We start from the raw sequence: 14,891 nt of genomic DNA on the forward strand, positions 1-14,891 counted from the left end.
AAGCACTCAATTTAGAACTCCTTTAAAAAGTAGCTTTAGTTCTAGTCCTTCAAAGTAGAGCTTCCTAAGCCCCAAAGCAAAACAATTTCCCAAATGATGAATTCCTTAAAAATGCATGCGGTTTAGGAACGGAGTAGTAAATAACTGGCAATTCGATAGCTTTAGTCCTTTTTACTCTCTTGAAACCCTTGACTAAAGATGACAGTCACATAAAACCACCACAGAAGGAATAGTTGCTTAAAATAGTAATACCATGGTGTGTCTTGTTCCTTCTGCCAAAATGGATTCTTGGTTATTTCCAGATAATTAGGACTAGTCTCCTGAGGACCAAAGGAGGCAATTTCCCTTGCATGGTTCCCCTTTCTTTCTTTCTTTCTTTCTTTTTTTTTTTTTTTTTGCGGCACGCGGACCTCTCACTGTTGAGGCCTCTCCCACTGCGGAGCACAGGCTCCGGACGCGCAGGCTCAGCGGCCATGGCTCACGGACCCAGCTGCTCCGCGGCATGGGGGATCCTCCCGGACCGGGGCACGAACCCGTGTCCCCTGCACCGGCAGGCGGACTCTCAACCACTGCGCCACCAGGGAAGCCCTCCCCCTCCCTTTCTCGTCTACACTTCTTTTAACCTTCAGCAGTGTGCTTTTCTTAGGAGCCTGGCTTGCTTCTTTCTGATGACCCAGATCAAATTATGTTCATGATTGTTTATCATATCATTTCTTTCTCATAAGAATGCTTCCCTCCCAATAGGTTTATTCTAAATGTGCATCTTAACTCAGAGGACTCCGTCTACACCTGTGGCCGACAGGCTTGTCCACACTGAAGTTCAGAGAACATTTCATTCTGCAGACCCACAAAGAACACCGTATCCGCTGGCATCTTACTCTACTTACGTGCAAGGCTACTTTTATATATAGCATAAACTGGATTTTATTTCTCTTGTAAGGTCAGACAATAGGCCAGGTAAGAGTACTAAGCTAAGGAAGGTGGAAAGCGCAGTTTGATAACGAAGGTAAAATGCTTGGAATTTGTTCCGGATGTTACTAACTATTGGCAGTACTGTCTTAAGGACTGGATGGCAATTTCAGTTCAGCATTTCCTTGATTTTCTAGGCTTTTAATGTTTTCTTAATTATAGAATTAATTAGCATGTTAATGGAAAATCATTAGATAATGGAATTCATAAAGCCTCTGTTTTTGCAAACCATTATTTACAAAACAGAGCACTGTGGTTTTAGTCAATAGAGCCTTTGGGCCAATTTGCACCCTGTCCCTACACTGGGAGAACTCAGATGTCCCTTATCTTTCTGATTGGCTGTCACTTTGCAGGGAAATGGCTACTATACTTAGAAGCTTCTCAAGCTGTAAACATAGGTTGGAGGAATTGGAGCCTGGGTTTGCTTTTGTGCTTTTTAGAATTCGTTTCTTTTTAGTTTTTATTACCTAATCTCAGGTGTGCTTTCATACACCTTAGCAAAAGAATAAAAGGCCCCAGTGTTCTCTGCAATATTCTTCTTTTTTTAAATTGAAGTATAGTTGATTTACAATGTTGTGTTAATTTCTGCTGTACAGCAAAGTGATTCAGTTATACATGTATACACATTCCTTTTTTTATATTCTTTTCCATTTTGGTTTATCATAGGATTTTTAAAAATAAATTTATTTATTTTATTTTATTTTTGGCTGTGTTGGGTCTTCGTTGCTGCGCGTAGGCTTTCTTTACTTGCAGCGAGTGGGGGCTACTCTTCGTTGTGGTGCGCGGGCTTCTCATTGCAGTGGCTTCTGTTGTTGTGGAGCACGGGCTCTTGGCACATGGGCTCAGTAGTTGTGGCTTGAAGGCTCAGTAGTTGTGGCTCTCAGGCTCTAGAGAGCAGGCTCAGCACACGGGCTTAGTTGCTCTGCAGCGTGTGGGATCTTCCCGGACCAGGGCTCGAACCCGTGTCCCCCGCACTGGCAGGCGGATTCTCAACCACTGCGCCACCAGGGAATCCCATCATAGGATACTGAATGTAGTTCTCTGTATTATACAGTAGGACCTGGTTGTTTTCTGTAAGATTTTTTAATTTCTCCTTCACTGCCTGTCCTCTTGGTTCTCAAGTACCTGTGCCCCGCCTCTGATGGACCTGAGCAGCCAAGTCCAAGGTGACTGTGTCTGGCATCAACTTTTCCTTAATTCCCACTTGGCTGCCTGGTCCACTGTGTGAACTCAGAGTGGATGGCTACTGCAGCAATTCACAGACCAGACGGGATAGATGGCATACAGTATTATAATATGTTATATAATTATATATCATAAGTTCAGCTCTTCTTTCCCCCCAGATTCTATGGGGACCATGCCCTTCCTACTCTCTTCTCCCCTTAATCAATTTCTCTAGGCTAAGAATCTTGCCAATTCCAGCTCTCTGAAGGTAGTGGAAAGGAGAAGGGAGGTGTATCTAACAAGCTACATTATTTTGGAGGCGAATATCCACTTATTTGGCCATGATGTAATTTCCAGTTGATAATCTTTTCAGCCTATCAACCAGAAATTATACTTAAAAAATGTAATAAGCTTCCTTATCTCTATATGTTTCCATTTTCAATTCCTCCAGTGAGCTGGAAATATAGAGATGAGATATACATTCTGTTTGCTGTACTTGATTGATGAACTGTTGTGTGCTATATTTAACTTTTAAAGTAGATAACCTTGACAGAATTATATATTTTTCTAAAATAAAACCGTGTACTACCCTATTTTCCATGACTAGTTTCTATTTTTATCAAGCTAGCCATAGCCCACCTTTCCAGTAGAACACCAAAGCCAAACTTTTAACCCCCTTATTTGCACATCAGAGAACGTTGCTGCCCTATAACCGTTCTTTCACCCTAATTGCCATTCCTCTATATGTTCACATGGACCCATGGTTGTTTTGTTTTCTAATTTTTTTTATTGGGGTAAAAAACACATACTATAATATTTACCATCTTAACCAGTTTTAAGTGTACAGTTGAGTGGAGTTGAGTATATTCACGTTGTTGTACAACAGATCTCCAGAACTTTTTCATTTGCAACACTGAAACTCTATATTCAGTAAACAGTAATTCCCCAGTATCTTCCCTTCAGCCCCTGGCAACCTGCCACCTTTCTATTGTCTGTTTCTATGGTTTTCACTACTTTAGTTATTTTGTATGAGTGGAATCATACAGTATTTATCTTTTTTGACTGGTTTATTTTGCTTAGTAAAATGTCTGTGAAGTTTATCCATGTTGCAGCATATGACAAGATTTCATTCTTATATAAGGCTGCATACTATTCCATTGTGTGTATATAGCACATGTTCATCTGCTGATGGACATTTGGGTTGCTTCCAACTCTTGGCTATTGTGAATAGTTCTGTGATAAACACAAATATGGAGATATCTCTTCAAATTCCTGCTTTGAATTCCTTTGGATATATATCAAGGAGTGGGATTGCTGGATCATATAGCAATTCTATTTTTAATTTTTTGAGGAACCCCCATACTCTTTTCCATGATGGCTGCTCCATTTTACATTCCCACCAACAGTGCACAAGGGTTCCAATTTCTGCACATCCTAGCCAACACTTGCTATTTTTTGTTCTTCCGATAGTAGTCATACTGATGGATGTGAGCTGATATCTCATTGTAGTTTTGATTTGCATTTCTCTTATGATTAGTGAAGTTGAGCAGCTTTTCATATGTTTGTTGGCCATTCATACATAATTTTTTTTAGAATTATCTATTCAAGTCCTTTGCGCATTTTTAAATCAAATCAAATTTGTTTTGTTGTTGTTGAGTTGTAGAAGTTCCTTATATATTTTGGATATTAACCTTTTATCAGATATATAATTTGTAAATATTTTTGCTATTCTGTAGGTTGGTTGCCTTTTCACTCTGTTGTTTCCTTTGATGCACAGAAGTTTTTCAGTTTGACGTAGTCCCATTTGTCTAATTTTGCTTTTGTTGACTGTGCTTTTGATGTAATATCCAAGAAATCACTGTCAAATCTAATGTCCTGAGGCTTTCCTCCTATGTTTTCTTCTAGGAGTTTTACAGTTTCAGTGCTTGCATTTAGGTCTTCGATCCATTTTGAGTTAAGTTTTGTATATGGTTATAAGGTAAGGGTCCAACTTCATTTTTTGCATGTGGATATCCAGTTTTCCCAGCACCATTTTTTGAACAAACCGTCCTTTCCCCATTGTGTAGTCTTGGCTTGTGGAAAGTCATCTGGACATATATGCAGGAGTTTATTTCTAGGCTCTCTATTCTGTTCCATTTGTCCAAATATCTGTCTTTATGGCAGTCTCATACTGTCTTAATTACTGCTGCTTTGTGTGCTATGTTTTGAAATCAGGAAGTGTGGGGCCTCCAACTTTGTTGTTTTTTTTTAAGATTGTTTTGTCTATTTTGGGTCCCTTGAGATTCCATATGGATTTTAGGTTGTTTTTTATATTTCTATAAAATAAGTCATTAGGATTTTCATAGGGATTGCATTGAATCTATAGATTGCTTTGGGTAGTATGGACATTTTAACAATATTAAGTCTTCCAATCCATGGGCATGGGATATCTTTCCATTAATTTGTACCATCCTTGAGTTCTTTGAACAATGTTTTGTAGTTTTCAGTGTACACATCTTTCACCTCCTTGTTTAGGGGTATTCCTAAGTATTTTATCCTTTATGATGTCCTACAGCAAATAGGATTGTTTTCTTAATTTCCTTTTCAGATTGGTCATTGTTAGCACATAGAAACACAATTGAATTTTGTGTGTTGATTTGTATCCTATAACTTTGCTGAAATTGTTTCATAGTTGTAACAGCTTTATTTTTCTGGTGGAATCTTTTGAGTTTTCTACATATGGATCATATTGTCTGTGAACAGAGATAATCTCACTGCTTTCTCACTTTGGATGCCTTTTATTTATTTTTTCTTATCTAATTGCTCTGGCTAGAACTGCTAGTATTATGTTGAATAATAGTGGTGAGAGTGAGCATCCTGGCCTTGTTACTGATTTAAGAAGAAAAGTTTTCAGTCTTTCACCATCAAGTATGATGTTAGTTGTGGGCTTTTTATATATGGATTTATTATGTTGAAATAGTTTCCTTCTGTTCCTAGTTTGTTGAGTGTTTTTATAATAAATGGATGTTGAATTTTGTCAAATGCTTTTTCCACATCATTTGAGATAATTGTGTGGTTTTTGTGCCTCATTTTGCCAAATGGTGTATTTTACTGCTTGATTTTTGTATGTTGAACTCTCCTTGTATTCCATGTATAAATCCCACTTGATCATGGTGTTTAGTCCTTTAATCGCTTTTGAGTTAGGGTTGCTGGTATTTTATTGAGGACTTTTGCATTAATATTCATCAAGGATATTGATCTGTTGTTTTCTTTTCCTATTGTGTCTTTGGCTAGTGTTGATATCAGAGTAACTGGCCTCATAGAATGAGTTTGGAAATGTTCTCTCTTCAATTATTTGGAAGAATTTGAGGAGGATTGGTGTTAATTCTTTAAATGTTTAGTTGAATTTTCTAGGGAAGCCATATTATCCTGGGATTTTTCTTTACTGGGAGTTTTGATTACTATTTCAATCTCTTTACTATTTATACATTTTTAAAAAATTTGATGACACAATTTTCTTGATTTCTCCTCCCTCCAAAACACACAACACATGTATTTGTTGCCATTATTAGAGAAGGAAAGGAATATGACAATACTCCTTTAAAAGAGTAAAATAATTTAGGAACGGTAGACAGAATGTTAAGTTTCTTTTAATAGTCTCAGTCACCTTCCCCTCTGCAAATAGCTTCTTGATCAACTTCACCAGGAAAACAAACAAACAATAAGAAAAAAGTTTAGGCCAATTATCTGTCCGCTTGTACAGTCTTCTTGGCACTGCATTTGCTTCTGTGTATGTTATTCCCTCCTTTCTCCCACATCTGAGGCAGGTAGATCCCTCTGCTACTTTGGTTTCATCCCTTCCCCAGGATTCTTTATCCTGATGATGTCTTTCCATTAACTTGCACCAATAAGTAGTCCTACTCTATATCAGCTCTGTCTCTCTCTCTGGCTTTCTCTTCATCTCTTAAAAATTGCTCCTCTCAATTTACCTTAATTTATCTCTATTTGCTCCTGGAATTTCTACAGTCAAATTGTGAAAGGCTGTGAAAGGTTGTGAGCTTGGATACAAGAAGAACAGTGTGGATTCAAAATTCTCTAACAGTCACTTGTTTTGTGATATTGGACAAGTTACAAAAACCTTTAGGGCCTTTATTTTCTTCATTTAAAGGAAGGATACCAACAATAATGATAATACCTCCCTGATAAAGTTGGGATTGTAAAGATCATCAAACAGACATGTTGGTCAACCTTCCTTGACATCTCTTAATGCATTTGACACTGTTGGAGTATCTTCTTCCTGGAAATTGTTTCCTCTCTTGAAAACATTTTACTTGTTTTCTTCCTACAACCCTAACCCTTCCTTTTTTCTTCTTGATAGGCTCATTTCCTTTACTTGCCCTTTAGTGTCTTTGTTCCTCAGGGATTTGCCTTCACCTCTCTTTCTGTCTGTGCTCACTCTACTTGAGCTCTTGCACTCAAAAGCACATCTACATTTTTTAATACTCATTTGGGATACAGAATATATACATGGGAGATACATACACACATTTCCAAATTTCTTCTGAAATCCAGACATGTTTGTGGCCTGCAGATCTCCCTGGATGCTGCAGTCATCTCATACTCAGCTGGTCCAAACTGTTGTTCATCAGCACCTGTTCTCAGCAGCTCTGAGGGCCTCTTCTGTCCATTCCACTTGCCATTTCTATGAATTTCTGTGAGATCTTCTCAGTCATGCTGGCTGTATTAATAGACAATTACTCATCGCAACCCACCACTCACTAAGTCCCTTACCCTTGTCTGTGCCTTTAATATTCCCATTATTTCTCCTTGTTTCTCAAATGCCTTGCTATCCTATCATTCTTAAATGGCCTCCTTGTCTCTAACTTTTGAATTGGTTCAAGGTTATCTTCATGAAATGCAAACCTGTTTCTAACAATTCCCTGTTTAAAATCCTTTAGTAATTCTCTACCAGTTTTAGGATAAAACCTGAATTCTTTTGTACAACAATATGTACAGTATTATACTCCTTATAATGTGTCTTCTGCCTCAGTTTTATATTCTGTCTTTCATCACATACGGTTTTGAGCAGTATGGAACTTCTTGTCCTTCCAGGAAAATACAGTTCTCTTCTTTGTCGTTTTTTAAGACCAGCCAAAACATTACCTGCTGTGTGAGCTCCACCCTGATCACCCACCTCACACACATTCACACTTGGTGAGAATAGGCCTACCATAGTTGGGCACCCAGGTATGCTGACTTCCAGGGGAGTTGTCTTTTTATCGTTATGTTGCCTAAGATGGTTTGAGTTTCAGGCAAATTGACTTCTGGAATACTAACAAGCAGATTTTCTTCTACTGTCACTGTACTAGAACATACATGTTTTGACATTTAGATAATGTTATGGGATCTCTATTAAATAACTGGCTTCAGGGATGGAGCCCTTGTTCAAACTGTAGAGCAGATAAAGCTGCCTTTATCTGTGTAAGTCTCACAGGGCTTAAGTTTGTCAAACTGCAGGGCATTTCATTAGCATTTCTGAGGAGTGGGTGTTTCCTTCTGAGAAAGGTTGGCTGAATCAAGTCAATTTTGCCTCCAGGGAATGAAATCCACCTTGGTCCAAACAAGGAGACTGTAGGTATTCAAGACTGACTGATGGCAGACATTGACAGTGAACAACCAATGCTTAGGAATGCAAGAATGTTGACAGGAGTGGAGATTTTCCAGATCAGTTTTTGACACCAGTTATTTCAAAACAATTGTTTCGTAACGGGTGGTCACCAAGTTAAAGCCCTTTTGATTGTCTATCAAGACACATTGGATTATATCCATTCTTATCATGTGCATCCTCTCCAGGTCTGGAGATCAGGAGGGAGGGAGGTGGGAGAGGTATTTTGTATATATGCTTTTCCTTCTGAAAGTCAGCCTCAGTCTGATTTTTTACAACTTTGCATATAGCTGTATAGTTTTTCATATTTTGAAAGCATTTGTATAGCACTTTTTTTTTCAGTATAACCCACTGCATCCTATGTTTGACATTATCTTAAACCAATTTCCAATCATCTATAAACAAGAGTGTATGATTATATCTCTGGTATAACTCAAAGAATATATATTTAATGGTATAGGTTTGAAGAGGCATTCTTGATATGAAAAGGTAATCATTTGTTTATGTTAATGATTTAAACAGAAAATAACCATATTTTACATATGAATTTACATCCCCAGAATTCATAATTGAATGGTATGCTTCTTACTTCAATTTGAGTAAGTCTAATATTAAAAGATTCATTCATGAAAAAACCCAAATGTTTTTAAAAAGAAAGTCATAAAACAAGTTTATTACAGATTTCGAGGCGCCCAACTCAAATAGATCTACAGAATGGGTTGATAGAAGAGTGAGAAAACATAATGCATACAAAAAGAAAAAAGCTGTGGAAAAAATCATGCATCTCTTTTTTTCCCTTTATTTTAATCATAGAAAATAATGGAAATTGTTCTATAAACATGAGTGAGCTAAAAAATATTACCAGAGTATTAGTTACTAGAAAAACAGAAATGAAATTTGGAGATGAGATTTATCATCTTCTCACTTTAATTTGTAGTCCTGCTGCACTGTGAATGTAATAACCATCAACATGAAAAATGTAACAGATTGGTAATACCATTGAGTTTTAATTAAACTGCTGAAATGAAGAAGACCCAGATGGATAACTGGGAAATGTAGTTATCCTTTATGAAATGTGCTGGACTGCCTGTTGTTCTGTTTCTTATAAATTAATGCTCTGCCCAAAATAGTGCCCCATCAGAAGTTTACTAAAAATTAATAATCTCAGTTTATAAAACAGACGGTTGCTTTAGTTTATTCAATTTGGGTTTGAAATACTTATCACTGTAAATCAGCAGTTGCTTACTTTCCTGATCCCTTCCCGATTTGATTCCCCATTTCTGTGGCTTTCTACTTAAATAAATCAGTACATACATCTTGTTTTTCTACAAGGTCGTTGGTCTGATCTCTTTGCTTCAGAATGTCAGGTATTTGTATCTAATTTCTAGTAAATTTTACATTCTGTGAATTCATAAGTTTAAAAAAAAAAAAGAGAAATGGCAGCGTAAGAAGCAACTCAGTTGGAAAGTTTTCACCACTCCAGAAAATAGCAACCACTGACAGCAGTTCAGTTAAGACATGAAGAACTGGTGTTTTTCTTATCAGCTTGATGCAAGGATGAATTGGCTACTTAAGATTCAGGAGATAAACTTTTCAGATGTATTTATGAGATGGTTGCTGATGTCCACATGACAGACTGCTGACCTATTTGTGTACCAGAGTACTGGGTCTCCCCTGTGGGAGAGTTGCATGTGATGAAAACAGTTGTAAACATGTGCAAATTTCCAGTTTCTGACTCCTCCGATATCATATGACCTATCTGAAGATGACCTTTATCTAGCAGCAGAATTGGACTTAAATGTTGAATTAGAAACATAGCATTTTCATGACAGCTACAGAGAAATGAGACAGATGAGTTTAATCACAGGGCAATTCTGTTTGTTTTTATCCTAGGGTTAACTATTTAGGGTATTGAAGTTCTCTTGTTTGCAAAGGGCATGAAAATCAAGTATCTGTTCGTGGTGCCCATTATGCCTCGCACTGTGAGGACAGTGTCTCTAAGGAAGATATCTTAGAGGAAGGTAACTCTGAGATATGTCTGTCCTCTCTAAGCACCTATAACCTAAACGGAGAGATGGCAAAACAAATAGGAAGTAATAAATTGTTATATAATTGAATCCATTTGGATGCTGTAAGAATTCAAGGGCGGGCAGGATCAGTATGAGTTGCATATAAAAACAGGACAAAATTGGAACATTTGTTTGTAATAGATGAGTGGGATTTGGAAATGCAAGAGTAGACGAGTTTAGCTAATGAGATTAGCATAATCAGAGGCCTGGGGGAGAAAGATTGTGACATGACAGGGAATATAAAGTATTTGAGAAGAACAGTTCCTCTTAATGAATACGGATGGCAGATAAGGATGGCTGGATAAGGGACAGCCAGACATTGAAGGGACTTTAAGGCTATATGGCAGAAGTTTGATCTTTTATGACAGGCCACACAAAACCCTTGTTGGTTCTTGAACTTGAAAGTTATCTGAAAGGACAGTGGTGGGAAGATGAATCTAGAAGTGGTACCCAGCTAGAAAACTACTGCACTCATTCAGGCTGATAGAATTATTTGAGGAGTGGATAGTGAGTAATTAGTTTAAAAATGAAAGAGTATATTAATACTAGAAAATGAGGACTCAAGATGCCAACATGGTCTTTGTATAGACCAGCATCTGTGTCTGCTCAGGAGGCCCGCCCAGCCTCTCTCGCCCTCGTGCCCCTTAAGTCCTGCTCAAGCTGGTTCAATATATTAGTGCATTCCCTGGGGTAGGCTAATTTGTCTAGCCGTGAATATTTAACCCATTGTGGGCCAATAAGAGTGCTTTCCCAGATTTTTTTCAGGTTATTCTAGTTAGGAAAAGTCCTATTTCTCTCTGGCCATGAAGCCATAAAGATATAAGACCAGATCTGTCTGCCAGTATTGTTACAGCTTCACAGGAGAGCAGATCTGAGAAAGTGAAGCCAATGCAGAAAGATGTAGTGAGAAGATCAATAATTAAGGGGTTGGAGGGAAATACGTGTGTGTGTGTGTGTGTGTGTGTGTGTGTGTGTGTGTGTGTGTTTGCGTGTATGCACGTGTATAAGTATGTGTGCACATGTACATGCAAACATTAGTACAGCCCTAGGAATATAAGCCTTACAAGCCACATTTTTAAAACAGTTGAAGTATGGTTGATTTACAATGTTGTGTTAGTTTCAGGTGCTTACAGCCACATTTTGCAGATGAGGAAATCATTGTTCAGGAAACCTGGCCGTTTGGTCAAGATTAAATAGCTACTTACATGATAGATTGAGAATTGAAGCCTTAGTTCCAAACCATCATACCTTTTTCTTTATGAGACTGCCTATCGTCATGGTGGTGGAGAGTCTGTTCGAACTAAATACTAATTAATTGCACTTTCCTGGTCTTTCTTTTATGATTCTAGGGTGTATTCACAGCAAACACAGTCATTGTAGTTCTGCTGTGTGCTGTAGGAAGGTGATATTTTCTCCTCCACATCCACGTGACTCTCGGTGGTATGAAACATGGAAAGCTTTTCTGTCTAGAAAAAGTGTCGCAAAGAGTGTTGAGTCAAACACTAGCCAATAAAAGTCTATATTATTTCATAGTCTATAAAATATTCCATGTTAATAATAAAAAAAGCAGAATGTGTTGTTGCCCAAAACAAAAAGCAGCAAAATTAAATTAGGACTAGCTTTTAATGTGTAACACTTATAGTATATAGGTATATTTAGTTAAAAGGTTTTACTAGGTGCGGGAAACAGTAGTGGAGTTTTCAAATGACATTTTAGACACTTTAAAAATTATTTAATGACAGTAATAATTCTGCTTTTTTTTTCAATTACACTTAATGCAGATTTACTGGCTCTAAGATTTTTAAAGATTACATTTGATGTAGAGAGTACTAATTCTGATGTTTATTTCCGTTACATTTGTAACTTTTTTCTTGATATAGTTATATCCCATTTGTGTCTCTTTGGTATAATTTTCTAAAGTCCTACCACCAGAAGTAATACACTTATTAGTGATGATTTACCTGAACCCTAAACTCATTGATCCATTTTTAGCTCATTATGGGGATCAAAGAGTGAGATAGAAGGGTAAGGAGAAAGGTAGAAAGCTATTTTCCTAAAGAATTTACTAAAAGTTGGAAGAGATATAGAAGTTGAAGAAATGGATACTTGGATATATGAATGAATCTCAGCATTGATTCCTTGAGGTGGAATTTCTTGGAAGATATAGAAACAGTGAAGGTGCAATGTGAATACTTAGAGTTGGGGGAGAAACACGGTGGTAAGTGAGCAAGAGGGATCAGTAGTTCCCCTTTCTGGCCACCAGGGGGTGGTAATGTCCCAGAGAAGCTTGGAGGACACCACAGGCAGCAGGGCTGACTGGGGTGTAGATAAAGCGTTGGTGGCGCTGCGAATGATTAAAAGAAGGGAAAAGTAATATTTGTGAATCTGTTTTCTGTCACTCAGGGAGTATCTTAATAGCAGACTTTATTCAGGGGGTAATTACTTCATTTATAGCTTGCCTATTTCTATTTAGCACTCAACTACTTCATTGTTTCTTTAATACATTTTTTTTGACAAAGATAGACTTTATTTTTTTTCCCATGCCTTGTTTTTTTTAATTGAAGTATACTTGACATACAATGTTATGTTAGCACAGTGATTCATATATATATATATATATATATATATATATATATATATATATATATATATACTTTTTCAGATTTTTTTTCCCTTATAGATTACTATAAAATATTGAGTATAGTTCCCTGTGCTATATGGTAAGTCCTTGTTGGTTATCTATTTTATGTATAGTAGTGTGTATATGTTAATCCCAAACTCCTAATTTATCCCTCCCCCCGTTTTATACATTCTTAAATAGGTTAGACTCAGAAAACAAAAAAGCTAAATTCAGATCTACTGTGACTGCTACCTAGTGGCTGTCGTAAAAAAATTCTTAATTTGTGAAGAGACTCCTGGATTTTTTATTATTGATAGATGTTAATTACATGAGTCTCATTTCTATAATCAATATCTTTCTCTCTGTCTCTCCCCTTTTTTCTCTGCTTCCCCTACCCATCCCCACCCCCAGTCATTTAGCATTATCATAGAAATGGACTGTCCACCCTTCTTTCATATTCTAATGCTGAATTGTATTAACCTAATTGGTAGTGGACCTAATTGATCAAATTTTAAACCAATTCCTAATCTTTTCTACTGACCTCAAGTGGCAAGTAAATAAGAAACAGGTATAAAACTACATGGATCTTCCAAATCCATAGCTATTTAGGTTATGCTGTTAATAGAGGTTCCCAAACTAGAGGTGTATGAATTTTCCCCTCTTTGGAGATACATCAGTTCACAAATTCAGATAGTTTGTCAGGTAGCCTTTCTCTACAAGCCAGTCCATGCAAAAGGCATTAGTCTAATTAAATTAGGGACTATTAAATCCACAAATTTGCATACAAAGTTAGAAAAATCAATATCTTATTAGTTTCAAAACCTTTTGTCTAGCTCCTTTGAATTTTTTTTAGTATCTTTTTGTAGTAAAAATTTCGATTTAAAGCTTTCCAAAAATTGGTGATCAATAATTGTTTTCTAGTCACTGAGAAATTCATTAACCTCTGTACTTACTGCATTGCCACATATCTGTATTGAACCCTCTTCTAATCACCACATTATTCTTGGCCGAAAACACATTAGCTATAAAATCATAAAATGAGAAACATAACATTTATAAAGACTTTGTTTAGGTATAGTAGTTAATGGATTGTACAGAACTCTGGAACACTCTCTCATTTCCAGTAAAAATAAATTTATATCTTTCATTGTTTTACACTTAAATATGGATAACTTCACTGCTTTATCTTCGCATAAACAAATTATTGCCAAGTGAATTTGTACACCCACAGAATTTTTATGTGTCCGGAAAGATGCAGGAATCTTAGCCTCTTCTGTAGATGAAGATAGACAACAGTTGTATATCTACCAGGGAAAATTCATTTTTAATAAAAAGAGATTATTGGTCAGCATTAACTTTAGAAAATAAATATAGTGTAGCAAAAAGAAATTAGGCATACCTAAGCCATTTTAGTATTTTAACATGTAATTTCCCTTTTTTTTTCCGGGTGCATGTTAAATTATAATCATTTTAGTCTAGCTCAAAATTTCTACCAGTCCATTCTATAAAAACGCTAAATCATACGTATTTTGATTTTTATTCTTAGAGCACATGATAATTTTAGCTAGTGAATAGACAGGCTAATACTCACTTACAATTCATTATTTCTAGAACTTTCAAGAAACTTAAAATTAAGATGAATGTAAAAGATGTTTATATTCTTTCAAGATAAAATTGCAGTATTTATGCAGACTATGATTATGAGAATAGGCTCATATGTCAAAAGACAATTAGGGGTTCATTTTCAGACTTAAATCATCCAAAGATTTTTGAGCAGTGATTCAGATGTAAAACTACCTTCTTGTCTATGTTCTAACTTCAGCTAATGTTTGTACTTATGCACAACTCTACTCTTTCTCCCTTTGGAACTTTTCTTCATAGGCTTTGTGTCAGATGGACCTTCTTGAACTACCTCCTAGTGGTTGGGAAAATTACCATACTTTTCTGAGCCTCAACTTTTTCATCTATATGATGGGGGTCCTTAAACCTATATCATGGCATTGTGGTGAGGATCTGATGAGGAGAATCTATAGAAGGTGTTTAGCATTCTAGTTTTAAAGTTTTTGTCACTCCCCAAAAGAAGCTGCATATCTATTAGCAGCCATTCCCTATACTATCCAGCCTGTTATAGGCAACCACTAATCTATTTCCTTCCTTTCCTCAGTTTTGAGCCTTTCTCTTGCATTTCCTCTGATTAGAATTTCTACTCCAGCCCCTCTGGTTTACTCCATTTTGCCAGTAAATGGTTTTTGCTTTGTCATTTCTGTCTTTTTGTCCCATCATCTCGTTCCCCCACCTTGCTAAACCCTGTCCCTCTCTTTTCTACCTGTGTAGAGCCAATTCATCCTAGTTCACATTTCGTCTACTCTGTAAAACCTTTGCTGACATCAGGGTGAATTGAATTATGTCTCCTCTGAGCTTGGAT

General features: G+C 36.7%; 1 protein-coding gene and 1 pseudogene across 1 annotated transcript in view; one reads left to right on the forward strand and one right to left on the reverse strand.

The window, feature by feature from the left end:
• Positions 1 to 14,891, forward strand: part of THSD7B (thrombospondin type 1 domain containing 7B) — a 909,478-nt gene that overhangs the window by 169,441 nt on the left and 725,146 nt on the right. The window lies entirely within an intron of this gene.
• The window catches only part of LOC105747772 (ferritin light chain-like), a 64,634-nt pseudogene that overhangs the window by 8,911 nt on the left and 40,832 nt on the right, over positions 1 to 14,891 (reverse strand).

This window comes from Orcinus orca, chromosome 7 (assembly GCF_937001465.1).
Source record: "Orcinus orca chromosome 7, mOrcOrc1.1, whole genome shotgun sequence".
Lineage (NCBI taxonomy): Eukaryota > Metazoa > Chordata > Mammalia > Artiodactyla > Delphinidae > Orcinus > Orcinus orca.